This window comes from Tursiops truncatus, chromosome 3 (assembly GCF_011762595.2).
Source record: "Tursiops truncatus isolate mTurTru1 chromosome 3, mTurTru1.mat.Y, whole genome shotgun sequence".
NCBI classification, from domain to species: Eukaryota; Metazoa; Chordata; class Mammalia; order Artiodactyla; family Delphinidae; genus Tursiops; species Tursiops truncatus.
Window position 1 is genome coordinate 116,639,299 of NC_047036.1, and position 22,663 is coordinate 116,661,961.

Consider the following 22,663-nt stretch of genomic DNA (forward strand, 5'->3'; position numbering starts at 1 on the left):
GGGAACCTTACTTTATGGCTACTCTGTTCTTCTTATAGAGTCATTTATGAATTTATTGATTGCATATTATGAAAAAGAACTAATGGTGAAATTATTAAATTTTGAGTATGAGACTCTTCCCTCTATTAACTTACTCAGATAGGTAAAACGTTAAATATCAGTACAGGAGAGGGGTGAGTACAAGGCAACAAGATGATAGCAATCATGTTCATCCAGAATATATGTACTTTGTATTCCCCAGTAATGCTTTTAATCAGGAAGTCATTGTGTCAGGCACTTCGGGGGCTACAGAGATGATAGAAAGGAGATGCTGGCCCCCTCCAGACTTCAGGCCCAATCAAGAGAATGGATAAAAGGCTTTGGGGACTGGGAAGAAATGGCCTCCCTCACAGAAGCAAACCACCGAGAGCAGGAACCTGTAAAACAAAGTGGGGGCTCCTGGGGAGGGCTCCAGAGTCCTGGGAGCCTGGATGGTCAGAGGAGGTGCTTGGCATGCTCTGTGGACATCTCTGCCCTTTGTGTAGTGACAACCGAGCATACTGCTCAACTGCTCAGAGCTGTGGGTCTCAGGAGAGCAAGCAGATCACCCAGTGCCCAGGGTGGGGGCAAGCTTTATACTCACTGGTCACTCACTGCCAGTGTTGCTGCTTGTTAGAAAACCCCATTGTGGCCCAGCCCTGTTTGTTGGAGGATTTCTGTCACCAGGTCAGCCTCTGCTGATCTGATTCATAATTAATGCTGTTAGACTTTCTGCCTTCTTCTTAGAGCTATCCAGTCACATTTATGGATATTTTAGAGAATTAAAAAACAAAATAATAATCGGTTCTTCATTCAGCACATTTACTGGGGCCTGCCTTGTGCCGGTCACTATGCTAAGCTCCAGGGTCATGGTGATGACCCCAAACTGATGTGATTCCTGCTGTCACAGCCTGTAGTCTAGTGGGGGGGGCAGACAAAAGGCAAACAGATACATAAGATATTTGCCAATTGTGATGGTGAGAAGGAAACAAAATGGGCAGAGCTGAAGATGTGCAAGAGGTTTAAGATATCTTTAAGGCAATTTGTAAATGATCTCATGATTACAGTTTTTATCCTAACGATTTCCCCAGATTAAATGCAAATAACTTTCATTGTCTGTCTCTTAGGTGTACTCAGCAGATCCCTGATGAACCAAGGGAACCCTCCACCGTATCCAGGGCCCGGTCCGACGGCTCCGTACCCACCTTATCCACAGCAACCGATGGGGCCTGAGGGCTACCCTCCAGGACCTATGGGGGGACCCTACCCACCTCCTCAGGGGTACCCCTACCAAGGATACCCACAGTATGGCTGGCCGGGCGGACCTCAGGAGCCTCCTAAAAGCACAGGTACTGTGATGTGAATGGGGCATGTATACAGTTGGTCCTCCATATCTGCAGGTTCTGCACCCACAGATTCAACCAACCACCAGATTGAAAATATTTGGGGAAAAAAAATTCCAGAAAGTTCTAAAAAGCAAAACTTGAATTTACTGTGCTCCAGAAACTACTTACATAACATTCACGTTGTATTTACAACTATTTAAATGACATTTACATTGTGTTACGTATTATAAATAATCTAGAAATGATTTAAAGTATATAGGAGGATGTGCGTAGGTTATATGCAAATACCTTTCATATAAGGTATTTATATATAAGGGACTTGCGCCACCGCAGATTTTGGTATCATGTGGGTCCTGAAACCAATCCTCCGTGGATACCGAGGGGCGACTGTATGTGTATTACGTAGGTGTGCATGTGTGCAGTCCAGTGTCACCAATGGAAATGTTTGCATGTTTTCTTTGGCAGGGAAGAAACTCTGGCCTTTGTTTGCCATGTGACATTTCCAAAGCTTGGTGACTGCTTAGGGTGGCTTCTAACTCCTGAGAAGGACTTCTTTCTTGGGAGGGCTGAATCAATTCTGCCTCCTTTCTCTTGTCCCCTGTGGGGCTGATGACTTCCTGGCCGACATGTTTTCTGAAGGCATCTGCTCGAGCAGTGAGAGGGGGCAAAGTACCGGTTGGATTCTTGCTCTGGCAGCCAGTTTTGCTTTACAGGTTTAGCCTGTTGGGGTTGTTTTATGTCTCAACTTGTTGACCCTCAAGTCATCCTCTTGCCCCTGCTATTGGGGTGGGTTTTCTTTACTAATATGTTTTCATAATTCTATTTAACCTGCTAGCTGAGTTGTCAGTAGGCTTCTGAGTCCTTCTTGTGTGCTGGAACAGTGCTACTCAAAGTTTACTGTGCAGACAAGTGCCAGTCCCTGAGCGGCTATCAGGCTGCAATGAGATAAATACAGAAAGTGAGAGTAAAAATTTTAAAACTTTGAGAGCAATTTGACATTGCTGTGACATTCGAGCATGGAATCTTGCGTTTTACAAAAAAGTAGCAGTCTGTGAAGGGTTAGGAAGGAAACATCTTGAGAAGCACTGTGCTACATGTCTTGGTGACCGTTATGACCTTTTGGTTTGCAGACTAGTTGCTGTCTTAGAGCTTTCAGCTTTTGAATATAGCTCATTCTTACCGAGTGCTTATTATGTGCCAGGTGCTCTCCTAAGAGCTTTATATACATTCACATTTAATCCTTGCAACAGTCTTATGAAGTTATTCCCATTTTACAATGAAGTAATTGAGACACATTGTGGAGTAACGACTTGCCCAACGCCACCCAACTAGAAATGGCCAGACCCCAGATTTAAATCCTGAAAGTTTGACTGTGGAATCTGTACCTGTATGTTATTGCTGTACTGTTGTCCCTTTCCTGTCTTTTCTGACCTGACACATTTGTCTGAATTTAGGGCCTTAGGCTGCCTCCGAGATTTTCCTATAGTTTAACCCCTTACTAATCAAAAGTAGTAACAGAACTGACAATTCATTTTATTTCAGAATTTGAGGGTTCTTTAAAATGGGTGGATGCCAAGGAAGAAAAATAGGTTTAAGAGGAATTGTGCGCTCAATATGGGAAAGATTTTACTTTTATGGGGTCAAGTCAGGGGCTGTATTGAGATTGAATAGATTTGAATAGCTTTAAAAGATTTAGTTTATCTTGAAGGAAAACTTTTACAATCCATGGTTCTGTTTTGTTATAAATTGTTATAACATGTGCTTGGAGGACTGCAGGAAGTGCAACCAGTATAAATCAGAGCAGTTGGCATCCAGGTCTATGACATGAGAGGGGGATTTCCTGAAAATAAATCTCAGTTTCTGGGGTTTCTGCTTCAAAACAAGGTAACCCTGTGATGAATGAAAGAAGGCCGACTGAAAAGACCACATAATATATGATTCCGTTTATGTGCATTTCAAGATTAAGCCAAACTAATCTATGGTGATGGAGATCAAAATAGTGGTTACTCCTGGCTGTGGTGTCGGAGACTAGGATAGGGTTTGTTATTGACTAGGAAGGACACAGGGAAACTTCTGGGGTATTAGGAGTTTTTTTGGTTTTTTGTTTTTGGCTGCGTTGGGTCTTCATTACTGTGTGCAGCCTTTCTCTATTTGTGGCGAGCGGTGGCTACTCCTCGTTGCAGTGTGTGGGCTTCTCACTGTGGTGGCTTCTCTTCTTGCGGAGCACAGGCTCTAGACGCGCGGGCTTCAGTAGTTGTGGCTCGCGGGCTCCAGAGCGCAGGCTCAGTAGTTGTGGTGCATGGTCTTAGTTGCTCTGCAGCATGAGGGATCTTCCCGGACCAGGGCTCGAACCCATGTCCCCTACAGTGGCAGGCGGATTCTTAACCACTGTGCCACCAGGGAAGCCCTAGGAGTATTCTTTTATCTTAATCTGGGTATAAACATTTTCAAGCCACACACTTAATATTTGTGCACTTTAGTATATGTTATATGTCAATGAAAAAAAAAGTCAGCCCAGCGTTTGTACTAAACAATAGATTCAGGCCAGTGCCTCCCTAGGTTGTGTCTTTCACCCACAGCCCTCCTGCTGTATGGTTTGTAGGCCACTTCTGGGCCTGTATTGTTTATACTGACTGTAATTACCATTCAGTGGATTTGGAACATTATAGAGCTTGTCTAGAATAAGTGCTTCCTGGGCTCAGTGGACCTTGTCCCCTCATGCAGAAAATACAGGTTTGGCCCTCTTTCTTACGTTTGGTGTAATTTAAGTATTACATCAGCGTTTTTGAGGGAAAAAAAAATATCTTAATTCTTCTTAGGATTAAAAGGCTTTTTTATTTCAGTGTTATCAATTTATCAATGATTTCATAAATGCAGTTGAAAGCAGTTTAACATCCTTTTCTACAGGATTTCTCTCTCTGTCATCAGCCTGTGCATCGTTAGTTGCCCAGACCTGTTCTATACCAGGTATGGCAGGGGATGCCAGGTGGTCAAGTTCTTCTCTCAACCTGGGGTCCAGGTTCTGTGAATGGGACCCTCTGACTCCCCTCTCTCTAAGGGATGTGCTTTTTAGGGACCCCTTTCATTTCTTTCTCTTTATATTGCTCCTGGAATCCCCAGTCGGAATCATTCTTGGGGCCTGCATTCTAAGCATGTGTCTTTGAGCTCTCTGCAGAAATTTAAGGGTTTTTTCCTCTAGCAGGATGATTTTAGATGTATCTACTACTGCATATGCCATCTCTCAGCTGAAGTTCATGTGTGTAGTCCCTTCTGTTAACAGCTACCTAGGTGGAAATTATTTGTTTTAGGGTCTTAGCTACTCTTAATTGGTGTCTGGTAATTAGTAAGAGTTTAATAAAGTGTTGAATGGACAAGTCGGTGGGTAGATGGCTAATCTAAGCAGAACCTTCTTTGGTAGTCTATTTTTTAGTTCAAATTTCACTTTTTCAGATATTGTATTTTTTTAATTAATTAATTTATTTTTGGCTGCATTGGGTCTTCGTTGCTGTGCGCGGGCTTTCTCTAGTTGTGGCGAGCAGGGGCTACTCTTCATTGCGATGCGCAGGTTTCTCATTGCGGTGGCTTCTCCCACTGCGGAGCACAGGCTCCAGGAGCACGGGCCTCAGTAGTTGTGGCATGCGGGCTCAGCACTTGTTGCTCGCGGGCTCCAGAGCGCAGGCTCAGCAGCTGTGGCACACGGGCTTAGTTGCTTCGTGGCCCATGGGATCCTCCCGGACTAGGGCTCAAACCCGTGTCCCCTGCATTGGCAGGCGGACTCTCCCCACCAGGGAAGCCCCAGTATTTTTTTTTTTAAGCCTTTGTTTTTCTCAGGAAACCAGCTTTTTGGAAACCATGTGATTGGAAGCAGCAGGTGCTTGTGGGAATGAGGCTTCCCAGGGAGCACACCTGCAATACGTCAAGGATCTCCTGGGGAGATTTTTAATAATAATAACAACTATACCAACTAGTATTTCTTGCACTGGCATTAGCTTCACTGGCATAATCTTCATAATGACCCTGAAGCATTAGTCCCGTGTTATAGAGGTGGAATCTGAGGCTCAGAGAGGTTGTGATTCAGTTATTTATTGTATAACATACCACCCTGAAACTCAGTGGCTTAAAACAACAGTGATTTATTATTTCTCATGATTCTGTGAGTTGGCTTTAGGGGATCTCTCCTGGGGTCACTTGCATGACTTAATGCAGCTGTCACCTTGGCTGGAGCTGAAATGTCCAAGACTGCCTCGCTCACGTGACGAAGGCCTGGGTATAGCTCCATGAGGCCTCTCTCTACACATCTCCCTTTCCACGGCAACTAGCTTCCAAGAGTGTGAAAGTAGCAGCTGCCAGGCTTTTAACGGCTAGGCCCAGAGCTGGCACCGCCTCACGTACCCTGTATTCTGTTGCTCAAAGGCTGGCCAGATTCAGCAGGAGGGGAAATAGATGCCATCTCCCCCCACTCCTGCGTTTTTGGCAACAGCTTTATTGAGATAGAATTCACATACAATACAATTCTCCCATTTAAAGTGTCCAATCCAGTGGTTTTTGGTGTATTCACAGAGTTGTGTGACCATCAGCACTGTCTAATTCCAGAAGATTTTCATCACCCCGAAAAGAAACCCTTTGGCAATCACTCCCGATTTCCTTAACTCTCCTCCTACACGAATCTACTTTTTGTCTCTATTGATTTGCCTGTGTTGAACTTTTCTTATAAATGGAATCACGTAATATGCGCTCTCTTATGACTGGCTTCTTTCACTTAGTGTAATGTTTTCAAGGTTCAGCCACGTTGTAGCAACTATCAGTGCTCCATTCATTTGCCAAATAATATTTTATTGTATGGATATACCATATTTTATTCATCTGTTCATATTTTATTCATCTGTTCATTAGTTGATGGACATTTGGGTATCTGCTTTTGAGCTATTTTGAATAATAAATAATGGCTGTTATAAACATTGGTGTAAAATAGATTCCATCTTACTAGGAGGAACAGCATGTGAATACAGAGTGAGAGGAATCATTGGTGGCCATCTTGGCAGATAGTCCACCACGCTCCAATCTTTCCTTTTAACAATTCACCTCTCTCCCATATGCAAATTATACCCATCCCCTTCTAAGACCACCAGATGTCTCATCCAGTAACTCCCTCGGCTTGGAGTTAAGGATGTCACCATCGAGGATGGCCTCTAACCAGCCATGCTGCTCCCTTCACTCCCTACTCCTCATTCCCATTCTGCCCAACTGTACGGAGAGATCAAACAGAATATCAGCACTTCTGTGAAGCTTTCCCTCCTGTATCCCACACCTCCCATAGAATTGACCACTCCTAAGTGCTTCAGCTGCACCCCATACAGACTTCTTTCAAAGCATCTCCTCTCTCCAAATTCAGTTAGTTTTCATGTTCTCTCTAATTTACCTCTTTAATGTCTGACTCCAGTCAACCTTGCTCATACTATTTTAGTTTAGGCTTCCACCATTTGTGTTGGTCAAGACTCTTAAGATTGCAAGTGACAGAATCTCAGCCTTAAATATTAACCAACAACAGAGGATCATCGGAGACCTGAGTAAAGGCCCCAGATGATAGATGGTGACCAAAACAGACAGGAAAAAGGGACACTGAGGGAACAGAGGCAGCACAAGGAGCAAAAACCCTACTACAAAAAAGGGGGGGAATCTTCTAATATTCTTAGATATGCAGGGAGATTTCTTACTGAAATAAGAGTAGGGATGCTGTTTAAAAAGCAACTCAGGGGCTTCCCTGGTGGCGCAGTGGTTGAGAGTCTGCCTGCCGATGCAGGGGACACGGGTTCATGCCCCGGTCCGGGAAGATCCCACATGCCGCGGAGCGGCTGGGCCCGTGAGTCATGGCCACTGAGCCTGCGCATCTGGAGCCTGTGCTCCGCAACAGGAGAGGCCACAACAGTGAGAGGCTCGCGAACCACGAAAAAAAAAAAAAAAAAAAAGCAACTCAGGATACAAAAGCACTTAGGCAAGGAGCATGTGTCAGCCCAAGGATTGTGTTCAAAGACCCATTTGGATAGCCAGGTCTTGCCAAACCAGAACTTAAGGCTTTTTGCCACAGGTGGAAGCTTGACATATGTTTTGGTTATCTATTGCTATGTAGTAAATCACCCCAAATCTTGGCGTTAGAGATTCTATAATTTGGGCAGGACTTGGCAGGAAAGATTTATCTCTGCTCCCTGGGCCTGGAACATAGGAGATAACCAGTTTGCTGAGTTGAATATATGTACTTTCTACCCTTGAATGGGATTTACAAACTTTCTTTCTTGGCTTTCATATTTATAGTTGTCTAAAGGGGCACCATTGGGTTGGCTCACACCAATAATACAGAGGAAGAAGCTGTTCGGTTTGGCAGATGCTTTGGAAGAGAGAGAAGGATGGGAGCATGACTGCTGGCTGTCTCACTGCTGGGAGGGGTCACGTGATGCCCGTGCTGAGAAGCTACTATGTTTATGCGTGTCCCGTCCAGGCTTGGGCTTTTCCACTCTTACTGGCTTGGTTTGACCCTCTTGTTTCCCGTGAAGTTAATTTAAGTTCAGTCGTATTCTGTCACCTGTTTTCAGTTTCAGTGAAATCTTGTACTTCTGGTTCATCATAACAAGGAATTGTTCTTTTGAGTGCAAAAAAAAAAAAAGAAAAAAGAAAATCCCCCATCCAGTATCCCTTTTCCCCCTCTCCCTCCTTCCACGTGGCCTCTCAGTGTGGCTGACTTGGGCCTCACAGTGTGACAGCCTCAGGAGGTCTGGGCTCCTTAGGCGTTAGAGTGCAAAAGTGGCAGCTGCCAGGCTTTCCTTTAAAAAACAAACGAACAAAAAACTTTTCATTTTACTTCTAATTTTGAAAATATTCCAGACTTACAAAAACTTTGCAGAAATAGTACAAACAATTCTGTATACCTTTCACCCAGATTTCCCCAAATCTTCTGCAACTACAAGGTAATGATCTCCCCGGCTTTTTTACTGCCCAGGCTCAGAAGTCTCAGCACATCACTTCCACCACACTCTCTGTCAAAGCAGCCACAGGTCTAGCTAGCAGAGAGTCAAGGGGAGGGGAAATGGACTTTACTCTTGATGGGTGGGTGACAAAGCCACAGTGCAAAATGGCACATGGGTGGGGAGATCTTCAGAAACTCTACTCCCAAGTCCCAGGGGTGATGGGGGAACTCATGTTCAGTGAAGCATTCTAAATAACAAAACTCTAGGTTCTTATGAATATGCCATAGTAACAAAACTGTTTAAAGTGAAAATTAAACACAACAATATCTCCAGTCTTAGGTCAGAAGATAGGCCATCTGTCTTTCAAAGGAAAGTTCTGTGAATTGGTTAGAAAGTCATGAAGTCCGAGGTTTTTAAATTCTCTCACCAAGTGGTATGGACTTATATACAGTACCAAATGTAAAATAGATAGCTAGTGGGAAGCAGCCGCATAGCACAGGGAGATCAGCTCGGTGCTTTGTGTCCATCTAGAGCGGTGGGATAGGGAGGGTGGGAGGGAGGGAGACGCAAGAGGGAGGGGATATGGGGATATGTGTATATGTATGGCTGATTCACTTTGTTATAAAGCCGAGACTAACACACTATTGTAAAGCAATTATACTCCAATAAAGATGTTTAAAAGAAAAAAGAAAGAAAGAAATTCTCTCACCAAAATTGAAATGGCTCCCACTCAGATACCTCAAATCATTGGGAATGTTATAGAGTTCTCAGCTGATCACCCTTCCGAGCTCATGGCAGACATCACTCATCAATTCTGGCTCTAGCTGCTCAGCCCCAAATTTGGCTTCAGAATCCTCCTTACCGAAGGAGCCTAGGCAGCCGCTATGAGTGAGGCTTGAATTGTTAGGTAAAATGAGGCCGTTTTACCATTCCTTGCTAGGCCGAATCCCTCTTTTTAGAGATACTAAAACTGAAGTACAGTGAGGTTTAGTGACTTGCCCAGGGTCCACGAGTTTTGACTAGGATGTAAGTCCTGATTCCAAGCTAAATGCATTTCTTCTTTATGGCCTGCTACTGCGATCCAGCACTGATTCCACAGCAATTCCCAGACACCTTCCCTCCACCTCCTCCCTCTGCCTTGCCCCCAGCCACCGAAACAAACACAAAAACCTGGTGGTTATAACAGGGTACCACTTTCCTAGTAGACAGGTGAAGTGGAGTGTGATAAAAACTGCGTTCAGATCCCCTTATTAACACGAGGACCTGGGCAGATTGTTTAACCTCCCCGATCTTTGAGTGTGCCTGCCTCCCCTTGTAAGCTTCCTGAAGGTGATTTTTTCTCTCCTTCATCTCTGCTTCCACAGAACCTAGAACAGTGCTGACACGTGGTATATGCTCAGTAAATATTTGCTGGATGGATGGAAATATCACCAGTTCGAAAGGTGGTTGTGAATTCATGCTCCATGTCTGGTCCCCTTTCCCTTTGAGCCCCTTCCCTTGCTATTTAACTCTTGTGAGTCCAGATACTGCGGTTTTATTCTTCTGGGTTAGGACCGATATCTGACAATGTATCGACGTAAAATAAAATGAATTCTGCTCCAGCAGAGTCCTTGGGATGCCCCCATGGAGTTCAGAAGCCTGATTGGCCTTTGAACCGGATTTCTCAGCCTGTAAAAAAGTGCCCCTTTTCTTGCTCTTTGTAATTTGAAGAAGCAAAAGGGGGGAGCACCTGTTCCAGGAGAGCCCTGCCGGGTCACTGGCCAACCAGCAAGATGCTGTGAGCGGCCTTTCCTCAGTCCACAGTCAGAGTGCCGGCTGGTAACATGGCATGGTGCCCCTGCACACTCCCTTTGGTGTCTGACGCTGCTCTCATCACTCAGCGCAGGGATAAACGAGAAAGGAGTTTAACCGTCTGGCATCTCTGGCTAACTGGCTTGAGGTCTGGAATTACAGCTTGGCTTGTTTGAGCCTTTTATGCTTTTTTTTCATCAGAAACTCCGATCAGGCATCGTCATTGCCCCGAGAAGACTTTTCAGCATAGATAAAGTCCAGCTCAGTACCTTCTTTCTCTGCCAGGCATCAGATGACAGAATGTCTCAGCAAGGACACTGCCTGGTGCCACCTAAAGCCGCATTGGCTTAGGAATCTAGGTGGAGTTTCTCCAGTTCCCTGAGTTTCTGTTTCCTTATCTGTAATATTGGTATTATAGGACTGTGGCGAAGCCGTAAACAAAGTCATATACCACGTAGAGTGTATGGGCAACAGGGACTTAGCACCCTCCCTTGGCCCACACCACTTTTCTGAATTTTTGCTTGTGGTTGGATGGGGGGTGGTGAAGACCGGAAGCCCTCAGGGGAAAGGTGGGGAAGCCAGTTGCTGAGGGTCATTCCTGATCTACCCTGAGAATCCCCACCCGTCTGAGACAACCATAGGACGGACAACTCCAAAGTCATGTCATCTGCAGTTTGTAGCCTTATAACTGGTCTCCCTCCTCCTGCTCTTGCCCCCTGCTGTCTGTTTTCTCCCCAGACCCTCTAGAAGCTTCCCTTATCACTCAGAGTAAAAGCCAGTCCTTAGGGTGACCAGCCAGGCCCTCCATGAGCGGGCTGCCCCCATGCACTGCTCCACCTTCACAGGCTGCCCCATTCCCACCCCGGCCTTGGTATTTGCCATTCCCTTTCCCTCTCCTCCGAAGTCGACTGGGCTTGTGTCCTCTCGTGGTTCTTGCTCAGCTGTCAGTCACCTAGTCAGAGAGGCCTTCCAGCCACCTCCCCTCTCCCTCTGCCCCATTTAACCAAGTACCACAGCCTGGCACACTCTCCCCACTATGTCCACCTCTTTTCTCTTACCAACACATTGTTCACATGTCCCTTTGGCTGCCTTTCTCCTCCTGCTGGAATGTAAGCTCCTTGAAGGCAGGGACTTTTGTATGTCATGTTCACTACTCGATTCCAAGTATGTGCTGACTGGCTGAGCGTCCCCTCCCCCAATGTCCTCTGCCTGCACAGGTGTCTTTGCAGCATTCTACTCCCAGCTTTACCTTGGGTCCCTGTTCCTCCTCATCCCCTCTGTACAGAACCCTGGGAGTGGCTCCAAGGAGCTGCTACTAACTGAGTTTTTGCTGTGTCACGCCTGGTGCTGAACACTGTATATCCATTTAGTCAGCGTGACAGCTCTATGAGGTGGGTCTCACTAAAGAAGAGTTTGCCCAAGGTCAGAGCTAGTAAGTGGCGAGCAAACATTCTAACACCGTGTGTGACCTGAGAGCCTGTTCTCCATGACGGTGCCCCTGAGGCTCCTCCACCGGGGTAGGTGCCAGCGCCCGAGGGCTCTGCCCCGTTGCTGCCTTCCAGTCTGGCCAAGGTCCACGCTTGGCCTACCTTGTGCTGCTTCCTTCTTGGTCTCCTGGTTTATCCTGATCTCTGCCTTCTTCATGGCAAGGGTTGACTGTCTTGTGAAATACTTCTTTATATCTTATCCTCACTTGATCTTTGTTCAGTTAATTCATTTAACCTTCGTCCTTCCTCTTGCATCTCTTAGCACACGTTCTGGGACGTTCAGTTGAATCTTCTAGTGCCCAAAGGGCATTTTCATGGAATTCCTTGGAAAAGTGCCCTTATGTCTCACATGGGCTTGGGCCAACATCTTTAAAACTTCAGCCAGCCCTGTCAGAATCGGGAAACTTGTGGTTTCTGACTCAGCAAGTAGGTCTGGTCACATAGACTCTTTGCTATGAGAAGAGAGACAGACCCAGTGGCCACAGGAGGGAGGTCTCTAGAAAGGGAGGAAGAAGAGGAAGATGAGTAAGGAAGGGATATGAGAGGGAGACAATATGGTTCCCAGACCTAGCACGGTAGCTGGTAGGTAGTAGTGCTTCCAGAAAGATCTACAGAAAGCATGAAATCTCAGGGCCTATCTAGATGAAGGTGCAGAAACTGGGGGCAAATGGGACGGTTGCCTGTGGTCTGATCCAGCCTGAACTTGGCCCCTCAACTAGGAGAAGGCGGGCTGCTTATGGGGTCCTCCTGGGATGCGTGGCTCTTGGTAAGGGCTCTGACCCCAGCTGTTTCTCTCAGCACTGCAGGGACCCCTTTCCCTATCTTAGGGAGGGCAGGGACCTTCATGGCCCATCAGGCTTGGAGCTTGCTGATTCTTGCTTTGGAGGGGAAACTGCTCTTTCTTACTTTTGTCATGGTCTACTGGCTTCCATTTAGTGGAGGCTTTGCTACCAGCCTGGGTTTCTTTGTGATAGGCCAGAAGTTTTGATTTACCTGAGGATAAAAAGGTTTTTGTGGAAGCAGTTCCTCACCTAATACTTGGGCGTGCCAGAGTAGAACCTATACAAGTTAAGGGCTCAAACATTTCTTTTGCCCTCCTTAATGGTTTTCTATTATTCTTAGAATAAAGACCAACATTCCAAAAGGTCTTGAGAGGTCCTTCAGGGTCTAGCCTTGCCAGCAGATTCTGTTTCAGTTTCTCAGCCTCTCTGGGCCTCTCCTCCCATATGGCTTTTGCAAATGGTATTTCCTCTGTATGGCTTGGAAAATTCACACCTCTCTTGACTCAGTACAAATAACCTATTAATCCTTCCCATTTCACTCCTGTGTCATTTCAGTGATGCTGAGTGATACCTTACCCCCACCCCGGTCTGGGTCAGCTTCTGTCCTTCATAGGACTCTTGGGTTTGTAATTTTACAGCCTTGGCTCTAGTTAGAGAATTACGGTCTCCACCACTGTCTGAAAGCATCCTGATAGTAGAGACCTTGTCTAATTTGACTGACCACTTGATTCCCCAGTAACTACTTGTTGAGTGATTGAAGATGAGAAGTTTAAAGATAGCACAGGGAACTCTGCTCAATATTTTATAACAACCTGGTTGAGAAAAGAATTTGAAAAAGAATAGATACATGTATGTGTATAACTGAATCACTGTGTACACCTGAAACTAACACAACAGTTAACTATACTCCAGTATAAATAGAAAGTTTAAAAAAATAAAGATATGCAGGAGAGAAGACAGGGTGAGTTTCTGGAATAAGCTTTTTCAAGTGTTAAACTCTGGGTTTGAATTTGCAGAAAAGACTGTTTTGCACTACTTTTCACTCCCTCACGTTATTTTTTGGTCTGGGTTCTGAGCAGAATATTCACTGTGGAGCACTGTTGTGATACTGGCAGTCACAGGTGTGTGAATTATCAGAACTGAGAGATGCAGCTTTGGGTCATTTTTGCCTCCATTGAGTGGTCTGGTCCCTAAACATAGTAATGACTCTCATAGAAAAAAAAAATGTTTTCCCATTCATAGTCCAGATACCCCATCATCTCAAATCTTTTTTGTGTTCTTATTTCCTAGACAGGTCTTACTTACGTGCACGTGTCATTTGCACCTGGCTGCCATTGTAGTGTAGATTCCATTGTGTATTGTTTTCCTCCCAACTTACTTTGTCATAAGCAAATTTCCTATAAGGCAGGATTTCTCAACCTCAGCACATTGACGTCTGGGCCGGATAATTTTGGCGGGGGCAATGGGGCACTGTCCTGTGCATTGTACAATGCTTCGCAGCATCTCTGGCCTCTTCCCACTAAATGCCAGTGGTATCTGCTCAGTTATGACAACCAAAAATGTTGTCCAGACATTACCAGATGTTCCCTAGGGGCCCAGAACCTGCCTTTGAGGACCACTGCGATAGAGTCTTCATAATGAAAACTGTACGTTGGGCTTTTGAGCCCAGTGGAGAAAGAGGCCTTCCTAATCAGCTTCATTAGCAGCTGAAAAATTCATGACTTTTTCTGGTGACCTGCCCAGGAAGAAGGCTCCGGGAACTTGGAGCTATAAAGAATTCCCTCTTGACCTCTTACTGGACAGACAGGCTTTGTTTCTGAGCCTCTCTGCAGGTGGGATGGGAGAATCTGGGTGTTTGATACCAATTCCTAGATTAAAACCAGGAGGACAAGAAGAGTTTGAAGCCAGTGGTCTAAGCTTTTGAACATTTAATATTAATTGTCGAATAGTTAATAAATAATAGTTAAATAAAAGAGCTAATAATTATCAAGTGGTTACGGTGTGTCAGGCATTTTTATGTGTTAACCCATTTAGTCTTGAGAACAACCCTCTGAGGTAGATCTTTTCTCATCCCCGTCATGTAGATGAAGGAACTCAAGCAGAGAAAGCATGAAACTTGTTCATGGTCTCACAGCTAGGAGGTGGTAGAGCTGAGATTCAAACCCACCAATCTAACCCCAAAGCCTGTGCTCCTCAGTGACTACCATTTATTGAGCACCTAGTGAGGTGCCCAGCTTTGGGCTGAGAGCTTTATGGGCATGGCTTCAATTCTTGCAATAGTCCTTCCAGGTAAGTGGTGTTATCCCAGATCTTACACATATGGAACCTGAGTCTTAGAGAGGCTGTAATGTTTTGCCTGTGGTTCCCCAGGTGTCTGACCCAGAGCCTGACATGCTTCCGTGTGTCATGGGGCCTCCCATGAATGAGTAGAAGTTTTGTTTTTGTTTTTGTTTTTTAACTTTGTCTTCCTTTCTTTTTGGAATCTCACCACTCACTCGTTCAACAATTGTGAAATGCCTTGTGTAATTTAGTGCCAAGCACTAAATAAATGTTACTGTTTCTAATTAGATCTTGTTCAGGTGCTTTGTGTACATTATTTTTTTTAATCCATACAGTGGTCTTGGTGGTTTCCTATTTCAGAGATGAGGACACAGGTTCAGAGAGGTGAATGAACTGGCCTAAAGTCAAAGAGTAACTCACTAAGCCATGAATTGAACCCAGGTCTATCTGGTTCAAATTGTATTCTTAACTTTCATGCTCATTTGCATTCCTTTAGGAAATACCCTTGAAATACTTCAAAATATTAATATTTTTATATAATATTTTATATTATATATATAATATTAATAATAACTTGCATTGTTAACAGCGGTAAAGAGGTGGGCTCTCTGAGTATGACGTGTGTTCTCTGGGACACTCAGTTGCAACTCTTTTCCTTTCTTTTCACAAAAGCAGATGCGATTGGCCTTTAGTGAGTGAACTGGGCTCTTGGCACCAGTTTTGATTCTCATTCCCCGTATTAGTGACCTCAGGCTTTAACTTGATAGATCTGCTTAGCTAGGCCCGTGCTTAGATGAAGTCCCGTGCGCCTGTGCCCCGGCCCCTGCCCTGTGACTGCACTAGGTCTGGGAACTGGCGTCACATGAAGACAGTCTGGTCACGAGGACACTGGGGGACCAAAGGCTCCTAAAGATGGCCTTGGGTTTTTCCATCTTCTTGGATGTAGAGACACAATCTGTTTTGGTCAAATGCTTCATGTAAAACACTCTGTTTTGCCTTTTCAAAAGCCTTGGCCTGCCCAGCGCTCAGGGGTAATGGAGTATGAAAGGGCAGCTGCTCTTTGCAGATCCAGTTTACTCAGCTGGTCAGGGAAGTGTGCTCAGTTGGCTGGACCGGGCTGGCCCAGGAAACAGGGGTGTTTGAAGTCCTACCCTGCTCCCAGACCACTCGCGCCCAGGTGCAGCCCGGGTTTTCTGCTCCAGTACTGCATGCCTTTCGTTCACATCTCGCATAAGCTTTTTAAAGTTAGGTTGATGTAAACAATGAAGAAATTAGTTTGGTGGGCAAGGAAAGGAAGGCTGCTTTGGGTAAAAGGCATCCAGGGAAACTGGAAGGTGCAGGTGGGATAGATCAGGTCGTCTCTAGGATTGGAGCCAGGACCGTGGTGTTGGGACCGCCCTGTGAGTGAGGTCACCTAGGGTGGCGGGGGACTTTCACTACGATGCGTCCTTCCAAATGGCAGTGAGGCATTAGCTGTGCCGAGGCCGGCCCAGGGCCCGAGCACAGTCCGTGTGGCTCTGCCTGCAGCCCCAGCTGTTGTGGCCCAGCGCCCATGGGCACCCACTTCCCCGTGGTCAGTGTGGTTAGCCGCAGGGGAAAAATCTATATTCTGCTTACATTGTGGCTCCCCAGAGCTGAGACGCTCCAAAAAGCGGGACGCAACACAGGACGATCATAACTAAAATGCTGACAATGAAGATGGCGAGGGCTGGTGTCTGTAGATGAGGGGTTAGCCCAGTGTTCACTGACACCAGTGTGGGGACCACGCCCAGCGTGGTCAGGGGCCAGAAGAGTGGCGTTCTCCGAACCCTGATTTAGTGCAGCTCTGCTGTATCCCAGGCCACTTACTCCTAGGGTACAACCGGGTTCTCACATAGAAAAACATGGCTTCATTCTAAATTACAGGAGTTACTTTTTAAATTACAGGAATATCTCTTCTTTATAGAAAGTAAATAATACCCATTCTTTTGCTATCCAGAGACAGTAGTTAACATTTTTGTATAAATCTTTTGGTCTGTGTTCAGTTTTTTATGATGCAGCCCTTTTTGAAATTTGACTAGTATGTTCATCTCTGTCCAGGAGATATATTTGCAGCTAATATAAATGCTATGTAAAATTGTTGTTGGGTGTTTTGGGTTTTTTTCTTCATCTTAAATTCATCAATCTGTGTACCCTCAGCTGCATCTTGGTCCCGTAGAATGTGAGTCTTGCGGGTGGCAATCAGTGGTTTCCGGTGAAGTCTCCATTGCGGATGTCAGTCTCACGCTGCTGACTTCATGCTGGGCGCCCCCAGCACCCCCTCCCCCCCCACTCTACAATACAGTGCTTTTCCTTCTAGCCATTTATTTTTTTTACAGCAGCAATAATACTTATAATGTATTATCTGTTTACTTTGTGCCTGGCACTGTGCTGCTTTTCAAGGCGTTAATCATCTAATCTTTATAAGAATCCCAAGAGGTCGGTGGTGTTACTGTCTCCGTTTTTCAGGTGAGGAAGCCGAGCCACAGACAGCTTAAGGGAAATGCATTTTACCGAAGTGGACTATGCCAGCTGTAGCAAGCTCGGCCCCCAAGCCCAGTGAACCTGCATCCGCAGCGGCTGGACCTTGGGGGCTACAGCCCTTGGGGGCTTCCTCCCCTGAGAGCTGGTCTGGCAGGGGCTGAGAGACCCACTGGGACCGGCCAGTGAGTGGACCGTGACGGTATTTGTAGCCTGCCCTTCCCTTCTGCTGTTGGACCCTTGCCTTGGCTCCCTGAGGGAGTGGCTTCCTCCTCCAGGAAATACCAACTTTCCTATCCACTCTTCTGGAAAGCCTTATCAGCTCGCAGCCAGGAAGCTTGCTGCTGTGTGCCGTCAGGGCTGTAACTCTTTTAGTTTTGAGAGGCCAGTACTGCTTCCCTCCTTGTTCCCCTGCTGGCCTCAGTGGCTTTTTTCTCATTATATCAGTGGTGTGCTGCATGTCCAAGCTAGGATCCTGGTTGGAAAAGGTGGCTCACTCCCTAGGGTGCCCTTACGCATCCTCAGCCTCCTAGACCTTAGAGGCTTTCTGAAGCTGGAGAAGGGCATCCCCACCGCTGCCCCACACACGTGTAAGTGCATGCACACGCACACACGTTTCCCCTAGAGCTTGCACCTGGGTGTGTGTGGCGGTGATGTGGAAAGCTTTGTTCTTGGTGTCCAAGGCATCAGAACCTTTCCCAGGGACACAACCTGCTTAAAGACCATAAATTGAGAATAGCCTAGGAAAGATTTCAGTGCTTTTCAATTGCATTTCCTTAGGGGAAAAAAAACATTTCCATTAGCCTTACTTTTTGGTAGTGTCTTGGTTCCCTCTGAACTTTTCCATTTAACCCTGAAATGAGTCCATTTGGTAGCCTGGGATACCTTGTCAGCCTGGAGGATTTTGGAGCATGCAAGATTCTTTTCGAGTTGTTCTTAATGGGTAGAAATGGACTTTTGCTTCTGAGAATAGGTGTATCATGGGTAGTTCATAAAGGATCAATATTCTCCGGCCCCACCCCCTCCCCCCAAAAAAGCCCTGTCCAAGTACCCTTGGGCAGCCATGGGTAACCATGAGTTCCTCAAGGCTGTGGGCACAGTACCCTAGGCCTACAGATCTGAAGGAAAGGCTCTCAGGAAGGCCCTCTGGAGAAAGTGTCTTCTGGGGCTGCGCGGCCGACTCTCCCTGGCCCAGCCAGGCTCGGGCCCCTGAGCTCCTTTTGCTTGCTTCATTCTTTCCCAAGATGATCTCCTAGTCACATGGATCCCTTCTGGGATAGAGTGATGGCCCTGATACCAGGGACTGCCCTCAACCATTTCAGGAAAGTTCAGGATGAGCCAAGATCTCTTGAAGGACTTAAACTGACAGAAGTGGGAGTGACACCCTTCCTTAAGAACTTAAGACTGACAGGGTCTTCATATTTTTTCTTAATAGTGCTTTGCCATTGCTTCACAGAATAGCCAGCTAAGCCTGTATCTGCAGCTTGCTCGCAAGGTAGACTGGAAACAGCTTTTCCAACTGAGGTGAAAGGTGCAAGACAAATCGTTCATTCACTCATTCATTCGTTCACTCATTCATTCCATGTCCCCTATATGCCAGGCCTACGGAGTGCCCTGTGCCAGACTAGGGGCATGACGTGGTGAGTGACGCTGGCATGTTCGGCATTTTTATCCAGGTAGAATCAGGAGCTAAGGGTCACCAGAATTCGTCTTGGAGAGCAAAAGGAATTCCTCAGCAAGACCTTTCCCCTGTGCAGACCTGGGAGAAGGGTAGGGAGGGTGAGGGCTTGGCAGAAGGATTCTTGGTGGTCGTCAGCTCCAGCTGCTGCCGTGGTGGGGCGGATCACTGGGGCAGCTGTGAGGTTGTGCCTCATTAGGGGGCAGCGCCCTCGGCCCTTCTGGGTCATCGCCCAGCAGCCTGGCATCCTCAGGAGGTGGCCCGGCAGTACCTAAGGGAAACAGACACCTCTTTTACCCTATTTCCCTGTCACTTGTTGGTTCTTCAAAAAGACCTCAGTTCATTGTGTAGAAGGAAAAACTGTTTATAGACTCTGCTAGCAACCTTACATAATGCCCATGTTGCTTCCAGGTGTCTCAGCAGTTAGGGAGTCCTGCCTTCTGTCCTTCAGGTCTCTGTCTTGGGAGTAACAATGGCAGCTAACAAAAACCAAGAGTCTGCTGTATACTGGGCACTGGCCTATGTGGCTTAACTCATTAAGTCCCCAAAAACCCAATGACGGAAGAGGTGCTATTATTATTCCCATCTTACAAGTGAGGAAACTGAAGCTAGGAGAGGTTGTCACCCTTCAAAGTGGCACTGAGAGCGGACCCGGGGGCTACGACTCTACAGCCACCTCTCCTCATCTCCACGGTGTTTCTTGGCGAGCTGCTAGGAGGCTGGGGTCTGTTTGTGCTGTGATCTCAGGGGCGCTCCTGGCTGAGGACGACAGCAGGGAGGCAGGAGTGAGCCCTAGGCCAAGTGTGCCGGGCTTTCAGAGTTTGCTGAGAGCCCTTCCATTCTCCAAACTGGCGGGGCTGTAAATAAACCCACCGCTTTGGGCAGCTGAACCCCGCTCAGTGGATGGGGAGCAATCAGCTGCCTTCCGTCCTTCCTGACGTGTTGGAGGCTCCCTGCGTACCCTCTCCATCTCCAAGGCTAATCTCCCACCTAGTTTCCCACCTCAGCCTTTCATAGCAAGGATTAGCCTGTCTCTTCCTGTTTCACTGGCAAGGTGATTGGTCATGCTGTTGGAGACTTGTTTTTGGATTCAGCTTCAGTGACAAGCCGGCTAGAACTAGTAGAGTTGACCATGGAAGGAAGTTGTCTTCCTGAACTCCAGCCCTGCCTGCCTAACAGAGTTCTAGTCACAGCCCTGCAGGCCAGGCCCCCGCCTCCCCTTCTCCCCTGGGGAAGTCTCTGGCCTCACGTTTGCCAAATGGCCCATCTCAGTGGATGTGGTGGTAGTTTTCAGGACCCTTGGTGGTTGACTTTTGGGTGGCTTGCGGCGGTGTTACAGAACAGCAGGGACCGTTGGGGACTGCTTGGCGGAGCCCAGGTCCCCCCCACAGTCCTTTCCAGATCTATAAGGATGACCTTTGGTGCTGTGAAGTGGTGGGCGGTGTGCTTCAGGGGGCAGAGGGTGGGGTGGGGGGGCACTCGTTACAAGTCAGGTGTGCCTTGCTTGGATCACCTGCTCACCACGCCCACTGAGAGTGGCTCTCCTGTCCCGTCCCTCCCTTAGAACTCACCATGTACCAGGGCTCTAAACTGGGGTGCCTTCAGGTGAAAATACAGCTATTTTTACTGTCTGCCAAATTAAGCTTGACCAAGGAGGAAGAAAACAACCTCGGGCGTTTTACATAAATGTGTCTGCTAGGACTGTTAATCAGTAACTCGGGAACCTGGTACGTGCAGAAGCCAGTTGTCGTCTGTATACCTAAGATAAAGACACATTTTGTGTTCAATAAAAGCGATATGGTGGTGTTTGCCTTGTTAGAAAATGCAGCAAGACCTATTTGGACGAGGCTCCTGAGGCCGGCACTCAGTGTGAGTCAGGCTCATATTGCCGATGGCAGAGCAGCCTGTGCCTGTCTGTGCCGGGGCACTAATTGTAAGAACCCGCAGCCACTTCCGTGGTGATCTCTGCCCATCTGGGCCCATTCCAAAGAGCCAGCTCCCCCCAAAGGAGCCTCTCCACTTTTTTCTGTAACCCGGTGCCTGAAACCAGAAAAATAATTTTCCTGTTTCTGTTTAGCATCCAGAATCATGGCAGTTGTTGTCTTATATTCAGGGGCCGCTGACAGTGGGAGTTTGAGGCTTCTATTTCTGTTCTACTCCTACCTTTTTTCTCCTTGCTTTGTTTCCGTGATTCCCTGGTTCCGAGCGTCTTCCCTGCTGCTTAGCAGGGTATGAAATAACAGATCGTGCAGTTCATCACCGTCACCACCACTCCCTCCTTGGGGCAGGGGGTGTCAGGCCATGATGACTCTATCGGTCAGGAGAAGCCAGGGCTGTAGCACAGCCTGGGCCAACCTAAAATGCTGCCTGTTTCTGGGTGAGCTGCTCACTAGCCAGCATTTCTTTAAATTTTCTTGTAAAGGAAGGAAAACAAGGACAGGGCAGTAGTAGGATTGATATTCCTCTCTCCTTAGCTCCTTCTGAAAGGCCCTGTCCTGATTCTGGATTCTAGTTTTGAACATTGGTCCCCCCGCCCCCCAGTATGGCATGTCACCATGCACTTCCTCAGATAGGTCCTTGGCTCTTCTTTCCAAGGTGTCTGTGAGCTGCCTGAGTCAGGCACCGTGTCTTTCATCCCGGACTCCCCTGCAGGGTTGGCTGTGTCAGGGAAATGAGGAGTGAGCATGTGGGGTGGGAGGGAGCCTGAGCAGAGTACCCGCCGCCACAGCAGCTTCTCTCTCCTCCAGCACATCCTCTGTGAGGTCTGGCTGGAGAGGTCTGGAGGGGTCTTCGGGCTGGAGGGCAGGTGGGCACCTGGCAGACAGCGGATCTCCTTTTTTTGATGGCTGTGATGGGCGTCTAGCCGTCTGGCCTCAAGGGCAGCCCGGGGGAAGGCGGGATCAATCACACCACCAACCCAGGAGAATTGAAACAGCTGCTGGGACAGAACGTCCCTGAGCCACCAGCCTATAGAGCCTTGCCTCCTGCAAAGCTCCCATATCTCTTTCCCTGCAGGGTGTTGATATGCCTGGAATCCTCATGAATAAGCGGAGGATGAAAGAAAGTAGCGTTTATCATTTCAACCACTTTTAAGTGTACAGTTTGGTGGTATTAAGTCCATTCACGTTGTTGTGCAACCATCACCACCGTCCATCTCCACAACGTTGTTCATCAGCCCAAACTAGAACTCCTTACCCACTAAAAAATAAACCCACTCTCCAGTCCCTGACAACCACCTTTCTACTTCTGTCTCTGAATTTGGCAGCTCTAGGGACCTCATGTAACAGGAGTCATATGGTATTTGTCCTTGTGGGACTGGCGTACTTCACTTAGCAAAAGGTCTTTAAGGTACACCCGTGTTGTAGCAAATGTCAAAATTTCTTTCTAAGACTGAAGAATATCCCATCGTAGGTATAAACCGTGTTTTGTTTATCCTTTCATCCATCGGTGGACACTTGGGTGGCTTCCACCTTTTGGCTGTTGCGAATACGCTGCTGCGAACATGGGTGTGCAAATACCTGTTGAAGCACCTGCTTTCAATTCTTTTGGTTACGAGTTGTAAAGCACAGGAACAGGATGTCTTTTGAAGGTCAGTTTCTGATGACTCACCCTTCTCCACTGGGGGCTAGACTCACAGGCCAAAAGGTGGCTTTACTCACTGCCTAATTTTAGACTCCAGCATAACCACCACTGGTCACTCGTAACGTCAGGCTTCATTTTGATATTTGATAGGCTCTCACAGCATGTTAAAGTTCCAGTTTTACACATTACCTGTCACTGACTGCACCTAGCTGGCCACTTCCTTGTGATTGTGGAGGCACCC

At 47.0% G+C, this 22,663-nt stretch overlaps 1 non-coding gene across 1 annotated transcript in view; it reads left to right on the plus strand.

The window, feature by feature from the left end:
* Positions 1 to 22,663, plus strand: part of LOC109548177 (uncharacterized) — a 51,511-nt gene that overhangs the window by 22,855 nt on the left and 5,993 nt on the right. The window contains exon 2 of the transcript XR_012330881.1: positions 1,146 to 1,367. This is a non-coding gene — a transcript (uncharacterized protein). The remainder of the gene's footprint in view (positions 1 to 1,145; positions 1,368 to 22,663) is intronic.